The sequence below is a fragment of the Ictalurus punctatus genome, chromosome 19 (genome assembly GCF_001660625.3).
Source record: "Ictalurus punctatus breed USDA103 chromosome 19, Coco_2.0, whole genome shotgun sequence".
Lineage (NCBI taxonomy): Eukaryota > Metazoa > Chordata > Actinopteri > Siluriformes > Ictaluridae > Ictalurus > Ictalurus punctatus.
Window position 1 is genome coordinate 5,915,409 of NC_030434.2, and position 21,460 is coordinate 5,936,868.

The following is a 21,460-nucleotide window of genomic DNA, read 5'->3' on the forward strand; positions in this document are numbered from 1 at the left end:
GCATCATTATCAACCATAGCCAGAACAACGGACTTTGGTAGAGTTCCTAAGAACAAGTTTTCTTGATTACAAACACGTGAGCCTACTGGAATTGAGAAGTTTTTCACACACACCCTGTCGATGGGGTATTTAGCTGGCGTCGAAAGCAATGCTTGCGCGTGCCCCAATCTCACACCTGGTGATACCGACACTTTTTTCACAAACAGTGAAGCTGACACGATGTTTAGTTTATAGGCCACAGCGTCGCTCCTCATCAAACAGAATTCATCTTTCGCCCTCGTCATGCGAATTTTAATGTCCACGCCGTTAAGCATTAGTTTTTCTTGAAAGAATATGTCACTGTGAATGGGGGCCAGTAGTTCAACAAAATTGCTGGCGTTGGTAAATGCAGATCATTTGGTCAAACCTCTATTACCGCCAGCGGGGTCCGTTACGTCCATGTGACCGGCGGTGTCTTTGCAAAAGAGCCCCGCTGAAAAAAGCGTTTCAAGAGCATCTTTACCATAATTGGTGAGACACTCTATTATGCATCGATAAGGATATGTGTTGGAACTTTGTGATATGAGACGGTCTCCAAGCGACACGTCCACTTGTGAAAATATCGTAGATCCGGCATAGTTAATAAGCCCCACGGGGGCTCTGTCTGCTATGTCTGTGCCGTCTGCGTTAGTGATTTTGAGACGCAAAAAAACCAAGGTGTTGTTTAGGTCCACATAATCCTCTCCAGTCCCCGCTATAAAAAACTCCAGAGGCGATGTTTCTGATATAGCTGACAACGGTGGTACTTCTATATATGTATTTTTTTCAATAACAGTCTGTGTTAATGGTACTGTGAATAGGTCCAGCTCGGTTTTTAAACATTCTTCTGACATATTGTGTAGTAAAGACATGGTCTAAAATATTGTTTTAACGCATTTCTTTGGTCTTTTTGCTGTAGAGCTGGTTGGTGTCTTCTTGTGCTTGCGTTTTACAACTGACGATTTCTTGGTGTTATGTTTTCTTTTCTTCGTCTTTTGGCCACTCCTCCAACAGAAAATGAACGTTGTCGTTTTCCTTGGCGTATGCAGACATATCGACCAGATCTGCCTGAAACTGCATATCAATACCATAAAAAAAAACACGATTTCTTTTGTATTTTAGTGGTGCAGTTCTGTGTAGCGTGTAAGCATCGTCGCCGGCGAGCCAATCCGAAACTTGTTTATCTGTTAGACGAACCCCTGTTTCCTTTAAAACACCGTCTTTTAAATGTTTTTTTTACCACCAAAAGACCCCGCATTTGAAGGTGTGTAATAGACTTTTTTCCGGTCTGCTGTCATGTCTCCTGACATGTCGACACTTTAACAAGTACAAAAGAATAACACAGATGGTCTTCAACGTCTTGGTATTTATTTCAGTAAAAGATCATAAACGTTATCATACAACATCATTGAGGGAGTGTAGGAATTTTATACACATCACAGTGTTTTTGTCAACCACATACACTATAAATGCATCTATTATTTCACAGACATCTGTCTGGTCATTTCTCGACAGCAGAATTTCACACACATCATACACATACGTACACATATATAAAATGTCTGCAATTCTAATACGTCTCCCACATTCAGTCACAAGATCTAGTATTTTTGTGATAGAAACCAAAATCGGTTTGCATGCGTTAATACACATATGTACCAAAGCAGTCCAATCACACACCGTACCTCGCACAAGACACATCTGATTCACGAGATTTGTTAGACGTCTCTGGTCAACATTGCATCCGTTTACAACTACGGATACACCAACACGGTCCGTAAGGCATTTGTACAACAGACCGGACATCTCGCACCTAATACGGCGTTTAAGCAGACTCTTTGCTAATCCTGTAGCGCTGCACACATTCCGCATCTCAAACGGTTGGTGTGACCCCCTTCCAGCTGTCCACGGCGTCGTAGACGATCTGCTCGCTGCTGACATCCACAAGATTCTCTCTGACCTCGTTAAGCCTTTGCACGATGTACACTTCGTCCCGCAGCTCGTGTAGAACGGCATCCACCGATCCTTCAATTCTCTGAGGGTTAACCCTCAAACCAAACCGACTCAAGGCTTGAGCGATGAAATGTTTAAGCCCAGGTTTGAGCAGATCACGCGATAGTTCCTCAAAGTATTTGTCAAAGAAATACGCGTCAGGTTCGAAGAGACAAGAGTGTCTAAGCTGACTCGGATGATCCACTTCGCACCCCAAACAGAGATCTTTCAGTTTTTTATTGATAACATGCTCCAGAAGGACCACGACTGTCGCTTTTATAATCTTGAACGCGTCAGATAGAATACAGCCGTCTGTGTCATCAACACCGATGTAGGCCGAGGCGCCAGTTAAAGAGCCGCTGATTCCGTACGGAGTTGTGAGGAAACTTAGGTTGTGATATCCTAATTCCTTGCAGAAATTATCCAACCACTTGTTGTCGTATGTTTGCGGAGTGGATTCTAGCGTTGTCGCGTTGTCGTCGGGCAGAGCCGGCGCTGTCTCCGGGGTGTTGCTGTAGCAGGCGTATGTAGAATCTTGAGACATCTTTGTAATATGTGTTTAACTGTGACACAGGCCACCCCGTTTTAATCATCACAGCATGAGGGCGGTCTTAAGAGAGGATCTCCGGAGTTGGTAACGCCCTGCTCGGGGTTAAACGACAGCTCCTTTACAACCCCATCGCCCACACGAAGATTTTTTGACAAACTAATGCAGTGTTGTTTTTTTCTCGGAGCGAAAGTTAGCTCCTCAATCTTTTCATCAGAGCCTCTTATAGGCGTGATGCAGAACCGTCTTCTAGAGATATTAGGAGTTCTCGGTGTAGCCATTGTTGCAGTTAGTTACAGACTGTCTTCTGTGTTTAACCATAATGTCTTAACAAGCTATTTAAAACCCATTAACACCCCCGCAGACACTCATTATCATAAACAATCTGTAGGATCACACCACGACCCCCCTAGTCATAAAAAAAACTCTTTGGTCAGGAAGAAACAAAGAGCCATAAATTAAGCACTCCTAGAGAAACGCAGGCCTGTCAAGGACGAGGCCATAAATTAGCCCTCTAGTTCTACCGCCGTGATTGACATTTTGACAGAACGTACTGGCTACGATGAAAACATGTGAATGGGTGTGTTTAGAGAGAGAGAGCGAGGCGTGTCTGAAAACGCGTATGTGTGGGCGGGGTTTAGCAAGAGTGAGGCGTCTCAGTTTAGCTTCATTACTGCTTAACACAGCGACTGGAAGACAACTCTGGAAAATACTTCTCTCCTAGTTTAAACATTATGGAGATTCTTTTAGCCAGCACTTTAACATTTTTACCTCGTAAGGATCTTTGTTTAGAAGCCGTGTAATATGTGCTATTCTTTTTAAACAGCCCTTTTAACCATTTTTTACCTCCTAAAGTTTTTATGTGTTTTTTTTTGGAAACCTAGTAATACGGATTCTTTTTAAACAGCTGTTTTGATCATTTTTACATCCTAAAGGTTTGTGTTTAGAATGTATGTAATACAAACAAATATTTTAAACAGATTCTTTTTTAAACAGATTCTTTTTTAAAAAAAGACGCTTTAACTTGTAAACTTTTTATTCAAAGGTAAAACGGGATCCCTAAAAAACATAGTCAACAATTGTTTCCATTTATTTCACAAAACAAATATTCTACTTATATATGTACACATTCAAACATCATGCTTTTCTAACAATGTGTTTACACAAACGAAATAACGCCACACAGTAACACAAACATATCCCCATATTAAAAACATTATTTCTTTTCAGACGTATTTCACCCCACCAAAAACCAAACTCATTAACATAAACACCTTTCGTTGGGAGGGGGACTATCCCCCCCCCCCAACACACACCTCTCCACAACACCCCCAGACACAAAGGAACCAGATTGATCATCTGATGAACTCCATAGGGTTACCCCCCTCACCACAACTACAGACCTGTCAGTCAGGGAAGCACAGAGGGTCATAAATTATCACACACAACACTTTGATTGACAGTTTGACAGAAAGTGCATGATATAACTACTCTCCTCGCAGTGTAATCTGTTAACTGTTAAACAAACCCGGCTAAAATCTATGGGTGACAGGGCTTTTTCTGTCTACGCTCCTTCACTTTGGAACTCTCTTCCTCCTGAACACAGGGGAAATCAGACTTTTGGCATTTTTAAAGCTCAACTTAAGACACACTTTTTTAAACTTGCATTTGACTGCTGATTTAAATAATAATTATTATTTTATTATTATCATTATATACTGTTGTTGTTCTTATTAACTTATATGTTTTATTTTTCTGTGTACTACTTATTTTGTGTACAGCACTTTGAGAAGCTGCTTTTAAAGGCGCTTTATAAAAAATAAAATAAAGTTTATTATTACTGTTACACAGTGGCATCCAACCATACATGTTCGAGCCAGAATATACAGAAGGAGAACTTCACCAAGAAGAGCAACAGGAGGCAGAGAGCAACTGTAGATCTTTCACAATTACACTGAGACACATAACTGAAGTTAATAACAACACACGTAGCTACCATAATGTTAGCTAGCAATGTTACATGATTATTTACCTTTGCATTATTTTATTTTTTTATTGGAATTTCCCTTTAACTGTGACTTTAGCAGTGACATTAACAGTGAGGAGATGTTACCTGTGTAGAAGTGAGGAGTCTCCATCTTTAAACTCCAGAGGAGTGCCCATAGACCCATCACTCTTCATGGAGATACAGCTGGGTGCTGGTGATTCTGATCTCTCTCCCTGGAGTTTACTGCACAACATTATAGACAGTCCTTTACTCATTTATATACACTCTTTACAGTTTTAACTAACTTGTTCATCTAATGAGAACTTAATTGTACATACAATTAACTGAATCTAACATTATTTCATACTAAGTGGATAGTGTTAGCTTTTCATTAACAGTAAAACTTTGCTTAAGTTAGTCCTTTCATATGTACTCAGTAAATAATTTAGGTAAGGGATAATCCATGGCTAGGTGTGCATTACATCATTTTAATGCATGCCGTGGAGGCAAAGAACCACCTGACATGAAGTGGAGTGCATTAAAATCATGTAACACACTCCTAGCTCTGTATTTTCCTGCTTATACCATATATATATATATATATATATATATATATATATATATATATATATATATATATATATATCTCACACACACACACACACACACACACACACACACACACACACACACACACACACACACACACACCCCAAGGCTATAAAAGATGAGTTTTCCTGTTTGGTGTGACGTTTATTGTCCCCAACAACCTCTGTAGTCCCATTTAGCCACTTTTTTTTTTAATCAGTTAACAAAGGTCACGTTTTACATAGACTTACAAACATCAACAATATCATAAAATCATTTGTACACTGGAGGAGCTTAGCTCATTTCTATATAATAATATTAATACAAATTTTCAGAATTTTAATTGCCTTTTGTTTAATAGAAAATCGTACTAAGTCAATATAATGTTATATTTCTATTTTAAAAGGACATAAATCAGGGTATTTTTGCAGGAAAATGTACATTTGTGAATATGGAATTTTGCCACTAAAAAAAATAAGATGTATCATATAAACATAGTTTCTTTGATACTCCAATAGACCAAACAACAAATGTTTCCATAACAAAACAAACTCATCAACAGTCTTCACAACAAACTCACAAACATTTCATCAAAAAGGCCTAACAAATGGGCAATACCAAAACAAATGAACCACAGTTTAAGGACAACTGTCACAAAAGGAGCAACTTGCATCAATATCATCTTTAAAGTTTTACAAAATAATGTTTCACTGGGTTGATCCTGTATATAAGCCTGAACGATACGTCCTTAACTTCCAAACAATATTGTCTGTAACAATTCCAATATGAATATAAATAAGGTAAACATATATTATCTCTTTGAAATAAAACTCTTATGGATCCGTTATGGGAGTGAAAGGAGAAAAAGATATTACCAACATAAGTACTATTAAAAAGTACTTATAACTTATAACTTACTAAATAAATTATATTAGGCAGGGACCACTGTTGAATCTGACGTTTACACAGCATACACATTTCAAGAGATATTTCATCAAAAAATGCTGCATAGTCCCCTGGTGTTACAGGGATACTGTAATCGCCAAAAACTCATACGTGGAAAAAAATCCATATAAATAAATAATTGATCCACCAATATAATGCTGGTCAGGTAATCAAACGCAGACAGATGCAACTGCAGTCAAAGCTTCTAATGAGAGGCGGGAAGGCAAATCCAAAACAATAGACAAAGGCAGAATTCAAAAACAGGCATGGGTCAGGGGATGTACATACAAACAACATAAACTAGGCTAAGCAAAGGTCAAAACAAGAAAATCGGAACAGGATAAAAAACCGGGAAAGCATACGCAATAAACATAGGCTTGGTACTGTATGTCTGTCAAATAAACACAGGACATTACTTCACACCGTACAAAGTTCCACAAAGGTTTAAATACTCAAACTAATCAAAGGGGGAAACAGAAACAGCTGTGGACAATGATGACACATGAGGGACACAACCAATCACAATACATGGGTGGAGAAAGGACAGAAACCAAAACAAAAAACACACGCGTGGTAACGTGAACAAAGCAAAAGTAAATAATAGCGCTTATTTTTTGTTAGCTATTATTATGGGTCATTAGATCTAGAATTTTGCCTGCTCTAAATCACACACAGAGATAAAGTATTCGGTAAGATTACAATTATTTGAATTAATTATAATAAACAGTTATTAGACAGAGAGAAAGAGAGAGAGCTGGTATGTGTGTGAATGACCTGTTTAGGACATGTTTACAATAACTGTCTCACTCTGTATGCAACTGTAACTGTATGTAACTATGGTTACAATTGTTTATAGGCAGTGCATTAATTTAGGCTGGTGATTAAACTGACTGGAACTATCTGTGAATTCAACGTAGGGGCGGGCCATCTTCCCAAAAAATCATATCACGATCTTCACAACACACCGTCATGATCCACAATCTGAATTGCAATCTTCTTCCCAATTTTGAGCTGTATTATGGAGAATAACCAGACCGGAACAAGCCTATGGACTTATATATTTGCACAATTTAAACACAATATTGCATTAAACTTTCATTTTATTTTAAATGTTGAACTTTAACTTTTATTGAGTTAAACTTAATTTTAAATATCAACATTATAATCAGTCAATAGATAACACAACCATTAAATAAAAATATTTTTCTAGCACTCAGAATTAAACTAGAAAAAAATTACAGTATTAAAATGTAAACAACACAAAATGCAAAAATTCTAATTCTGACACCTTCACAAATTCTAAGAAAACTAAACATTCAGTTTCAACTTCAAGTTGCAATCGTTAATTTTTTTTTTTCTCGTGCTTTATTTGTGCAGCAATCATCATTCGGTCTAAGTATGGGGAATGGTGGTATGAGAAAAAAATATTTGTGGCTTGGCAGATCATACCTTGCACCTAAAGTGTGCATCAGTCTCTTAAATCCCACGTTGTCCACAGCTTTGAACAACACTATATTCTTAGATGGATAGAATGTGACACCTCAGACACCTCTTTCCATCATTTGCAGCTTTTATCGTATTTTTCGACTGCTCTAATGCGTTGGTCAGTGGTAACCGTTTATGTTTTGGGATGAGTGGGGTTGTTGTACCGGTCTGAGTGAAACACTCGTGGCATGTTCCCTTCAGATGCTTCCTCTTAAGGTGGTTGAAAAAATTTGGCGTATTACAGAATTGCTGACCGTTGCCCGACAATGTTTACAGATAACTTTGGTTTGAGAAATCTCTGACTGTGCATCGCCAAGCCACTGTCACATTACTGATGTCGAGTGTTTTTTTTTTTTTTTTCACACCAGCTCCTTAGTCGCCTGCTGCTAATCCAGTATTCAGAAAGACCATGGCATAAATCCATCCATCCATCTTCTACCGCTTACTCCTTTTCAGGGTCACGGGGAACCTGGAGCCAATACCAGGGGGCATCGGGCACAAGGCGGGGTACACCCTGGAAAGGGTGCCAGTCCAGCGCAGGGCACAATCACATACACACTAACATACCCATTCATACAATACGGACACTTTAGACACACCAGTCAGCCTACCATGCATGTGTTTGGACTAGGGGAGGAAACCGGAGTACACGGAGGAAACCCCCGCAGCACGGGGATAACATGCAAACTCCACATACATGGCCCCGGCAGGACTCCGGTTGAAGATGGATGGATGGATGCCATATCTCAGCCCAGCCATGACTCGGTTTCCCGGGAAACACCGCTAACTACAAACATGGCCACTGAGAACTACACTTCCCACACACGCATGCGCTCACCTTCCCTGGAGTTCTAATCGCATACACCTGCATCCAATCACACACACACTCTCAGCACAGCACTTAAGAGACTTTGGATGCGAAGTAAATGTTCAGTTGACCTGTTCTGTGCCGTTATCCAAGTGTGGCAGGGTAAGTGATCCTATTGGTTCTGCTTGGGATATGGTTTCGGCAGACCAATAGGATGAAAGCTACCCGGTTATTTCAGGACCCTTATTTTGGTAAGCAGATAGGTGTCTTGGTGATTCCGAGTCCCTCACTCCCCAGGCATTTCCGGGTTCCCACTTCCGTTCAGGTACGTTTAGGCTTTCCGTTCAGGTACGTTTAAACACCTCAAGGCTAATTTGTTTGTTTTTATAGTTTTAGAGTGGCGCGTGCATTGTGGCGCGTGCATTGTGGCGCGTGCATTGTGGCGCGTGCATTGTGGCAAATTGGCGCCAAGGATCGTGTAAAGTGATCGCAACATTGAGCCGGTGGCTGAATGATGACTATGTTTGTCGAGCCGCGGTGCCTGTGAGTAATTAAACAACTTCACGTCTGGTGTTTGTTCAACCTAATGGTAAGTACACCTCTCCCTTTTTCTCATTGGGGCTTGGTAGATTTAGGTTGACACTCTGATCTTTGTGTTAAGGTGAGAGTGGGGAGTTGAGCTAAGTCTTCTCTAAGACGAACCCCTAGCCGTAGACGTTACATGTGACTCCGCTGCTGTTTTGCTTTACCTGGTTTTTGTTTAAGTTATTTTCATCGATTGATTTATTGTTTTTTTTTTCAACAATTGTGTTTTGCTTAGTGATTGTTTTGTTTTACTTATTGTTCTGGATGTATGTCTGGTTTGCTTTGTAACCACATATAGTAAGAGTGAGTAATTTGAGAGTGGTAAAAGCCTCAAACCTGTTTCAGGTTTTTTATTCCACCTAACCACTTTACTACAGAGAGGGTGTATGTTGAGTCTTACTGTCTCCATGCTATAGTGGCCATAATTGTCATTTGTACTGTGTACCATAATTCTGGTTCTGCTTGGGTGCTATCCACTGCCTCCATTTCTTGTGGTGGTGTCAGTGGGCCTGGGTGTTATAGCTACCATACCACAGTGTTTGTAATATTTGTCTTTCTGTATCTTGTTGTTTAGTGTTTGTGTAATTTTGGGTTAACTGGTGTCTTCTTTCTCTCCAGGAGCCAGTGAGTCTTGGTGGGACAGGGGAGGCTAGCTGCATTTAGTCAGTGGTGTGCTTCACAGCGTGCTCAGTGTGCCAGCACAACTTCCTTATGCAGTGGGTTTGGATGACCTCCCGAGCTGTAGCTGGCCTGCCTTGTCCCTGCCAAGCCTGGGCCTGGAGAAGTCCTTAGTTTTAAAACCCTTATTGTGTTTCATGGGAAAGTGATTTTATATTTTCGTGTTCAGTTTTAAATAATGCTGAAGTGTTATGATCAAATATATATATTTTTTATATTCATACTCATGTCTCACTCTCATGTTCCTTGCCCCGATTGGTGAAACTTATGTGTGTATTTTGTTTGTGAGTATTTCCCTGGTTCTCCCCAAGGGTGGCGTAGTTGGATTTACTGAATTTGGGATGGACGTTTTCCCTCCACTTGGGGATATTGCCACATTCTGGTGTGGTCAACAGGGTAGACGTCCTCCCTACATATTAGAATGCCACACAAGCCTTATCCTCGTGTCTTGACAAAATGACTTTGACCGGTGTTTACGTCAATGACCTCGATTTCTGCCTTGCCCTGTTTTGTTTGTTTGCCTGATCGCCTGACCCCTGCCTGATTCACGACCACGAACTTTGTCTATTTCCTTTGGATTATTCTGCCTGATTCTGTCACCCGCATCTGCTTCCGTCTTCAACCATGGTACATGACACTAGAATACAATGGCAATCAGAATCTAGTATTCAGAAAGACCATGGTGTGTATATATATATATATATATATATATATATATATATATATATATATATATATATATATATATATATATATATATATATATATATATATATATATATGTATATATGTATATATATGTATATGTGTGTGTGTGTGTGTATATGTTAAATATAAATATTTAATGACTAGAATACAATGACATGGTAGGTTACCTGGTTTTTGAGTGTGGGGAAACATTATCTGTGTCCAGATCAGGAGTCTCCATCGTTGAATATTAGTAAAGTTTGCACAAACACACAGCTCAGTCCTGAAGAGTCTGATATCTCCTGCTGGAATGAGAAAACAAATGTACACTCCTAGAAAACACACAAACAAATGTACAGTGTGAGGGGAAATTATTCATTTTTTACTTTTTAATGGTTTTGTTCTTGTTCATGTTCATCTGAGGATAACTCCTAAAAAAGCCATGTCAGGTCACTTAGATCAGTATAGAATGTTTATCTGCCTCATATATATAGTAGTGGTTCAGCACAAGCGCTTCAGAGCTCTCTCATTATTCTATACTGCTTTATTCTATTCTGTATTAACCATCTTTCTGTAATAAACCTTTTTACCTCAGAGGATGAGCCTGCTAGTGTTGTCTAATTTCTACGACAACAGTTAAAATTCACGACAAGTTTACCTTTTTGTATAATTTTTAATACTGGTGAGCCTAAAATCATTTTTGACAGGTGCATTAAAATCACAAACTCCCCGTTCATATATCTGAACTGTCCGGTTATGTTACGGTGGTATATATTCAGTTACAGTTATTGGCACTCTTTTAGTAAATACTTTGTGCTACCTCCCTTTGCCATGATAACAGCTCTGAGTCTTCTCCTATAATGCCTGATGAGGCTGGAGAATACATGGCAAGGGATCTGAGAACATTCCTCCTTTGAGCATATCTCTAGAAAAAATGCAAGCTCCACTGAATATTGCAGAGTTTCCTCTGCGATCACAAAATCCTGGAAAGACTGATCTTCTGGCTGGTTGAGTTTCCCATTTAAGGTGGCAACAGAAGCGCATATTAAGCACAATGGAGCAGTAGTATGGTTTTACTTTTGAATCTACAAATATTTTTAGGCATTTAGTCTCTCACACCTCCGTAGACAGGATGAGACCATGACTATCACCTACTATAGAAAACAAACGAAATAAAAATATATTACATATCCTATACACATGGTTGGACTTTATTCTAAATATTTTCATCAAAGATTTCACAAAACCTTAAACGTGCCTAATTTGTTGCTCTTTCTTTTAATTAAATATGGGAAATAAACCCTTTGGACTGTGGTTCATGAGTGGGGGTAGATTTAGATAACTGTTGTAAAGCAAAAAAGCAATAAGCCCCAAAAGAACACAAAAGAAAAATAAGCATGGCGGACAGCAACACCGGAGCCAGCAACGTTTACAAATGTACGTGTAACTTTTTATTAATTAAAATACAGCTGTATCAATATAGTGAAATGGTACAGATTACTGATTGATTGGCACAGTATTTATTTTCCTTACTATTTTGCAATGTAACTCTTAAATGATCTGATATGATAATTATCATATCAATAAATAAATAAATTATAATTTGGTAGATTGTACACATATATTAGTTAACACATGTATGTACATATTGACATATGTATTAGAAAATAATGTATTGTTGATCTTTTAATTAATTTAGGCATAGATGGGGAATGTTAGTTACTTTTAGTTGCATTTGTTTCTTACAGGAGTTGGAAGGATCAGGTCTTCAGTTATTTATTTAACAGCTGGATGTGTTTTGTCTAAAGTCTTCTTCCTGATAGATGGCATCTTCGAGCTAACAAAGCATGCCTGAAAGTTGTTGCTCTTTCTGAAATATGCCTTTTTTTCTTCTGCTCAGGAAAAAGAAGTTTCGGCAAAACCAAAACTAGCAAGACCGAGTACATTTTACACCAGGTTTACCTCAGGAGTCAGCTTGAGGACACTGACAGGACACCCCGTGAAAATCAAACCCCGCGAAAATATATTTTTTTCTACTTTAATAAAATAAACAAATAAAATAAATGTGACAGACAGTAGTGTTTTATTCTCCATCCATCCATCCATCCATCTTCTAACGCTTACTCCTTTTCAGGGTCATGGAGAACCTGCAGCCTATCCCAGGGACCATCAGGCACAAGGCGGGGTACACCCTGGACAGGGTGCCAGTCCATTGCAGGGCACAATCACATATACACTCACACACCCATTCATACACTACAGACGCTTTGGACATGCCAATCAACCTACCATGCATGTCTTTGGATTGGAGGGGAACCGGAGTACCCAGAGGAAACCCCCGCAGCACAGGGAGACTCCACACACACATGGGCCCAGCGGGACTCAAACCCCGGACGTGTGAGGCGAACGTGCTAAAGCCACTGTGTGCCCCAGTGTTTTATTCTATTTTTTTAAATATAGTAAATTTATTAATTAAATATAACAAATAAGCATAATAGTAAATAAACATGTCAAGGAGTTGTTTTTCTTCTCTTTACTAACTAATTCAATAAACATGACAAATGAACATTGAGAAAATGAACTTTACTGTTTTACAATACAATCCATAATGTCCGTGATAGAGCGCTCTCTGACACAGGTATTTACGTCAGCGTCTGAATTCGTGAGCGATTTCAGACACAGCTAAATCATAGCACACTGTAATTATACACTCTTTAAAATCTGGTATAGTACAGTCCAGTAGGTGTCGTTAATGCACCTTTCAGCTTTATGTTTTTAGTTATTTAGTATTATTAGCATAAAAAACTGCAAACAAAATCTGTCATTTTGAAACGATTTATTTGGCGCTGTAATAATGATGTAATGAGGTCACAGGTGTGTGTTTATAAAGTCATTTAAATGGATTTGAACACGGCTCAGCCAATCGGAATAAAGGATTGGAAGTATCTGTTTTAAAATAAAATGGATTATGTGTGAAATTGCTGATAAATCCCCTCCTAATGTAAAACTCCTGCTGATGTAGTGGACGTGTGTGAGTTGGCTTAACTGCACTTCCTACACTCCAAGACCCTTCTTTCCTAGAAGACCGTAAACACTCTGCCATGTGCCATTTACTCTCTCTCTCTTTTTCTGTATATATGAGAGTGTCAGATACACAGCACAGAATGAGTCTCTGTCTCTCTCACACACAAACGCTATCCTCAGAACTTATCACTAACTCAGCATTATATAAAAAAAACATCATTTGGAATCAGATTATATAACATGTAATATAATAGTGTTTATACAAATACTATGTTTTAAATGTCAAAAATAATATAATTTGCAAATATGCTATACTGTAAATCACATGCTTGGGTTTATAAAATGGACTTCACACAATATATTGTGTATACACTTGAGAGAATTTTCCCCAGTATAAAGAAACTGCTGTACTAGTCACAAAACTAAAGATATCTTTCTTAAAATACTATTGTGAATTCCAACTGAGTGTTTGAATGTAGAAGCCATATCACAGCAAACCAGTGACTAAATTTCCCATCCAGCATTGCAGCCTACAAACATGGCTGCCATGGAATACATTCCCCAAACACCCCCCCCCCCCCCCCCCCCCCCCCTTCTCCGGAATTCTAATCACACATGCCTGCTGACAATCTCACACTCACTCACTCCATGCTATAAAAGAGACCTTTTGTACACCATGACTTTGTGTAGTATTGAGTGTTATCACTGTACCAAGCTATTATACTCAGTTCCTTGGTTTGGTTCATGCTCCTTGACCTTGTTTCTCGTTCTTGATTCTAGCTTTGCCCAGTTTATGCCTGTTTGCCAATTGCCTGTTTCTTGATCTTGCTATTGTCCCCTGTTTTGGATTTGTCTGCCTGTCTCTCTGTAAATAAACTCTTATCTGCACTTGTATCCATCCTAAACTTCACTACGTGGAATATGTGACAGTAGAAAAGGTGCTTTAAACAAATTTGCAATTTGTATGCTTCACCATAAAATATGAGTAATAAATGAAGCCCCACCTCCATGAGCTCACAGGTGTGTTGTGATTGGCCAGGGGTGAGATCTTTTTCAGCCTGGTTCCTTTACTTTTGCTGAGTATCCCAGATGTTTTCACTGAATTGCTGCATGTTTTTTTTTTTTTTTTTTGTTCCAGTCATTGAATCTAAAACTGCTTGAATTTGCACATTTTTTCCCCAAGTATTACAAAAGGTTCAGGTTCTTCTGACTATGATTTCACGCCATGCAACACCTTTTTATACCCCATAAACACACCATAGTTGCACCTGAAATCGCGTGCTTTGACAATATATACTGAATTCGATGCAGTACCTACTACGAGGTCGTCGAAACAGTATGTACTAAACGGTATGACTACAATCCCGTACATACTACATCCAACATGTTAGCATTGTCATGTGACCTTCGATGCACGGACATGGGAGCGATTTTGAACTTTTGCTATGCTCCTCAGAATTTTTTTTTTTTTAAATAAAGCATTTAAATACTCATTTCTAATGACTTTTCATAGGTTAAATATTTGTTAAAGACACAGACAGATGTAAAGTGTGAACAATAGCATGGAAAAAAATAATAACAATGATGAAATAAAGAGAGATGAGTTCTGATGTATGTCACTGAATGAAGCTCAATTTCTTCATTAATATTTCTGCCAAAGGAGAACTGTTCATTTAAAACACTAGCTACTATAATCATTAAGAACAGCTGCTGGTTAATGTAGCTAGCCACAGTAGGTGTTGAGGCGTGAGTGCCATCCTGTGAGGACTGCTGTTTCTGTTGATGAGTTGAAACTATGAGTATGATTTGAAGGCTATTTTGCTATAGAAAAAACATCCCAATGTGCAGTTTTCTCGCTGGATGACAGTGACACCTACTATTATGGGATTAATTTTCCATCAAAAGTATTGCGGTCACGGATCAAAAAATAATAAGCGTGAATCAAACATTTAAAAACACATGTAAAAATATATTGTACAAAACTGACAAATAAATGCAAAGCTATCAGAATAGCAAACAACGTGGTCACGGATCGAAAAATAATAAGCGTGAGTCAGAAATTTTAAAAAGCATTTCCAATTATATTACACAAAACTGAAACATCAAAGTTTTCTGAATTGCACACAAAATCTTGTTTTTCTTTGTTATAGTACTCTGTTTTTTTTTTTTATTCCTCTTAGAGGAGGAGCTGTAGTGGCCCGCCTGATTTACATGAAACTCAAACTGCAACACTTGGAAAACCATGCAGAGAATGTGGAAACAAGCGTTAAAAAAATGTCAGAAAATAGAGCGCGCGTAATAAAACCAAGGATTCAGAAAACTTTGAATTCATGTTTCAGTTTTGTGCAATAGAATTGTAAATGTATTTTTTTTCATTTTTGATTCACACTTACTTTTTTTTTATCCATGACCACATTGTTTGCTATTCTGATAGCTTTGCATTTATTTTTCAAGTTTTGTACAATATACTCTTACATGTGTTTTTAAATGTTTGAGTCACACTTATTATTTTTCGATCCATGACTGCAATACTTTTGATGGAAAATTAATCCCATACTCGGGTTCTATAGTTAATTTTCTTGAAAAGCAAACTAAAAAATAAACAACAGTTATTGTGAATGGGCTGTTGAGGAGTTTTGTTAAATATAATATTTACATAATGGGGAGGAGCACGTTTACAATTCACGTCACGAAATCTCAACACCATTTTTTTTGACAAGAATGCCAATGTATCTTCTAGAATCTCTGATGGTGCATTTTGGATTTTAACTTGATATCGAGACTGATCAACGCATCTTGAAACCAGTTTTGACAAATGTATTTTCCTGTTTTAGCAACCTATCAATTTTATTGCTGTACCTCCAAGCCAAAATAACACTATTCTCACTCATGATTAGTGTATATTAAATGTAAAACATACTACTCTACAAATATATGCATTTTCTGTGCAATATACTTTTTTGTGTCAACTCATATTCATTTAAGTCTTTCAACCATGTACTGGTGCTTTCATTCAGCTCGAGCAGTGCAGCAAAAAATCGACACCGGAAATAAACCTAACTGTTGTTCACGTGCTGCTCCTACGCCGCACTGCTGCAGTGTCCGGTGTGAAAGCACTCATACGTTAACATGCACGCCGAAAATAAATACACACTGCTTCTGCTCTGCTGCAGCGTGTGGTGTGAGACCATTTGGGAATGAGTCGACTCTTTGAGTCGAATCTTTTGGTGAACGTTGGGAGCTGACTCACAAATCTAAACTCCTGTAATCGATCCTTTTGCAGATAATTCATCAGTATTATGTTTTCAAAACTTTCTAATGCAATTAATCACTTACAGTGCAACATACTAACAATTACACAGGAAAGAGACTGTGGTAAAGATAGTTTCACATTCACATATTCAGATTTCTGTCTTCAGTAGCTTTAGATCAGTAGCTCAGAAAGGTTAAAACATGTAAATTATTGTTATTCACAACCAAAACTAATCAGCTACAACTTATTTTTTGTATTAATTTTTGCTGTCCAGAGAATCTGTTCAACTTCCAACAAAAACAGACACGTTCATCTTCCCCAGAATACTAATCACAATCACATGTTCCCAATCACACTGACAATCACACCACACTTTAAAAGAGACTGTTCATTCACTATACCTTTGCGAATAAACGCTCAGTTGTTCTAGTTGTTACTACTCCTGCCTATTGCTGCATTATTCTGGTTCTGGTTCTGTTTTATCCTCGACTCTGATTATCTGTCTTACCTGCTCTAGTCTGTTTGCCTGAATGCCTGACCTTTGCCTGTTGTCGTTTCTGATTTTGCTTTGCCCTTTGGATTATATTATCTTCAATAACACCTCTTAACTGCACTTGTATCCTTCCTTATCTTCATTACAAGAGGAAGTTCCAGTGGGCATTACAAACAAGTAAACCTAAGCTAACGAAGATAGCGGTGCATTTAATATCGTGTAAACTGGACTGTAATCACACATTTTTGCTTTTTCTAGTGTACAGTAATGGTTTTATGGATAAATATATTGATATGAACCTTCACTCTTAAAACAGATATGTTAAAAATAACAATGTTAATTTTGAACACACCTGCGTGTCTAGTTAAGGATAACACATTCTGTGTTGCTTTCAACACAGTGTGTTTAGTACATTTAACACATACTGTGTGTTAAACATTTCCACAAAAAGATGTTACAAAATAACACAAAAATTGCGCAGATGTGTTGTTTATACTTTTTCCCCTACAATTATCCTACAATGCAATTTGTTTGTATGCTAAAATTCTACTAAAATGCTCACAAAATAAACAGTTGCATGAAATTCAGGTGACATTTATTAAAATCATTCAAACATTTGATAGATGTAAGAATTGGAGTTGATGCATCTTCTTACAAACCTCCCTGCCTTCTGGGAAGATTTGAAAAGCTGTAAAAGAGCAAAAAGAGTGTTGGTTAGTTGTTAGCTACAAAATATGGACAAATGCCTTAGAGCTTTAACTGAGAAGAATCCCAGAATGTGTAATTTTGGAAAAGTGACCTATACTATCTTAATGAACAAAATGACCCTGTAGCCTCACCAGGAAAATCTAGCTGAGTTGGAAATAACATTACAGAGATTGTGAAAAGCATTACAACTTACTGTAGCATTTCAAACTAACTGTTCCTCAGTGGTGAAATGAACTTCAAACCTCAATCCGGACCGCAGAATCTCTCACCGTTTTCAAAAAAAGGGCTAAAGACCCACCTCTTCCATGAACACCTAACCAAGCACTTACACCTCTACTCTGCACACTTTGCTTCTTCTGGAACTCAATTAATGGATCTTGTATGATAGCACTACTTGTATTGTTCTCTGTTTGATATATCGCCTTGGTTGTATTTTCTCATTTGTAAGTCGCTTTGGATAAAAGCGTCTGCTAAATGAATAAATGTAAATGTAAATGTACTGTAGCCCCATCATCTCTTTTTGTCACGTTAACCTTGTGAAGAACTTTTGGCCTTCACATTACTGAGCTAGCGAAGTTCCGTTAGCCACTGACTGTCTGCACCTGTAAACTTGTGATGTGTCATTCATGAACAAATCTTTAATATGACTCGGGAACAATCAGTTGTCTCAGAGAGTGATTTGTTCATTTTGTGATGAATACGCATGCGCTGCAACATCCCCATTGGTTCTGGACAGGAAATAGAAATGATTAGTTCACCTCTTGAGTCTTCGATTTCAAGTTATTCGTTCTTCCAGTGAGCTCCCCATAGGCAATGCACCATGCAATACTGGTGCATTTTTTACAGCAAAGGCGGATCATGGAGCCTCTCAACAGTTTCCAGAAGTTAGCATTAAAAACTAGCAGCGCAGTAGAGTTTCAGCAGAACAGACCGTTTGTGAGGCACTTTTAAAAAGTAAGGTGTTTAAAGAATAAGATCACATACTGTCAGTGCATCTGAATAAAATTAACGTGTACATTAAAGCATGCTAGTGAAATATTCCTCAATAAATTTATTAGGTTTAGGGTATGTTATGAGACAACAGATTAGGCTAGGGTAGGCTACTGGAAGATATCAACATAACAAACCACGAACAGCCTATTAAATTAATTGTAAAATTCTTTCTCTTAATGCAATTTCATCCATGGTTGTGAAATTAGAGGAAAAGGGTTCTAAACATTTTTTGTGTGTGTGTGTGTGTGTGTGTGTGTGGGGGGGGGGGGGGGGGGGGGGTGAGAGGGGGGGTGTTTAAATACTAGTTAAATATAACACTGGGGCATGCGATAGTAGTCGGTGAAAGTGGTAAAATGAAGATGTCCATTTTATTCCTTATTACATGTGTACAAAGAATAATATTATTTTGTAATAAAGAATAAAATTCCTTATTGTAGGAAGAGAGCCATTTTTTTTTTTACAATGAATTTTTTACTATTGATATATATTTCAGTGTCCCCATCCCTTCTTTCCTCAGTCTTTGAAACGGATATAGGCAGGAGACATGGTACTGCTAATTTATAAATATTGAAAATAATATCACATCAAAATAAGAAATATTACTACAATTAGTAAGACTTCATACATATTATACCTGTGTCACCTGCAACACTATAGCTGTGATCAGCAGCAATGTGCTCTATGTTTGTAGGTCCAGGGGTGCATCATGGTGCAGGGGCCCTCCTCTTTTTGACCACAAGATGATGCACAAAGATGGTGTGAATATCACCTGGTCTCAGCCTAATCTTAACCTTTTTGTTCCTGATAAACTGGTCTGCTTCAAAATGTGCCTGCAGAGAGACTTGAGTTTATTTCCCACACACCAGATCAGCCGAGATGCAAATTAGTTTATGCTACACTCTCTATGTGCAATACATATTTTCCAGCTTTTGACTGGAGTCATGTTTTTTGTACAGTCCATATTCAAATAAACTTATAAATAAAATAGAAACAACTAAGAACATGAGACAACGGCAGGAGTCTCAGCTCCCTGTTCCTTTTTTAAATAAACCTAACATTAAACTTTCCCATGGCGTGGTCTTTGTGAAAAAGTGCAAGTATATTTAAGTATTATTAACTCACAAATTTTTGGTGTTGTAATGTTTTGTTATATTTCGATTGCTCCTGCTGATTTGAGCCAACTGTTTTTTCTCAACTCCGTGTCAGTAGGGAAACCATAATTCATATTCCTTTCTCTGAGCAATTGGAGCATCCCCATGTAGCATAGCAAACCATGATGGACGCTATACAAGGGCAACATGCAGGAAAGGACAGACAAAATGCTTGACATGCTTTTCAGTTTATTAGAAATGTGTTTATAAATCCATTGCTGTAAATAAGTGCATAGCAAAAGTCAAAATTCATAAAATATGATTGTGTATGAAAATGTGTTTTAATTTGTTTTTAAAGTTTAAAGTTGTTGTTGTTGTTTTTTAAATACATTATTTATTCTATATTTAAATAAGTGCCAGGGTGCATAAGAATTGTAAACATTAAGATTAATATAATTTCACTTAATTAAATTTTACATTTCAATTATTTGAGTTGATAGTCTCCTGTCTCTTGTCCTATTTGAATGTCATAAAGATGACATTAGTGATTGCCCTTGACTAACTTACAAGTTTAAGAACATAAAAATATTCATTAAAAACAACAGCAACACGGTCTTTAACCCTTAAAGACCTAGACTGATTTTTGGGAAATCTGACGCTCCTGTATTTAGTTTTTCTAACATATTCTAGCAGTCAGCATTGAGTGCCATATATCATTTTAAACAGGATCACTTTAATTTTCAATCTACCTCATTTAAAGTCCCAATTTTATTATTATTTTTTTGTCTGAGAATGGATGATTTATCCAAAAATTTTAGAAACACGGCAGGAACAATTTGGTGTTTTTTTTCTGTGAACTCAAACAAAACAAAAGTTATTCCTGGATGTTTTAGACTACTAAATGATTTTTTTTCTTCATCTAACAGTCCCATAGCAAGTTATAGCAATTTATTACAATATTATTATAGACATTTTTTAATGAAAATTCAATTCTGCAGAATGTGATAGCATAACCATGACATTCACCACTGAGCATATGAGTGTGCATTCACCACTGAGCATATGAGTGTCCAACTGAGACAAATGTGATATCCAGGTGCATAATAATATCAGGTGTGCATGTGGTTTTAATGTTATGGCTGATCGGTGTATCTTAGGCCTAATAATGTGCACCTTATGGTGCTGTGGTCCATATTATAACTCTTGTCTCTTCTGAACTCATGCATACATTCAGGGCCTGTTCACTGGATAAACTTTTTGTTTTATTCTTAATTTGAAGGATGCATGAAACTTTTTAAACACCATTTTACTGATGTCATTAAGAATAAATGATTCCTTAAGGTGTAATACAACCTGTAGTTTACAGATTAGTGCTTGGTTTTGCTTTGTTGTTGTTTTTTTTTTTTTATTCAGCACTGTTGTAGTCTACTTAAGAATTCTGTTGTGTCTAGTCAGCGTGTACTGTCCTGTGAACTGTTTGTGGTGTGTATTTGTTGTATAGCTTATGGTTTCCCACTGTTATGTATTTGCACTTTTTGTAGATGTGTATGGTTGTTTCAGAATGGTCCTAAAGAAGAA

At 37.6% G+C, this 21,460-nt stretch overlaps 1 long non-coding RNA gene across 1 annotated transcript; it reads right to left on the bottom strand.

Moving 5' to 3' along the window:
- Positions 1-4,286: 4,286 nt before the first annotated feature.
- Positions 4,287-17,138, bottom strand: LOC128635407 (uncharacterized). Its single transcript, XR_008398382.1, has 3 exons — positions 16,999-17,138; positions 10,509-10,652; positions 4,287-4,787 (listed from the first exon to the last, which is right to left on the bottom strand). It is a non-coding gene; the product is annotated as an uncharacterized LOC128635407 (long non-coding RNA).
- Between the last annotated feature and the right edge of the window lie 4,322 nt (positions 17,139-21,460).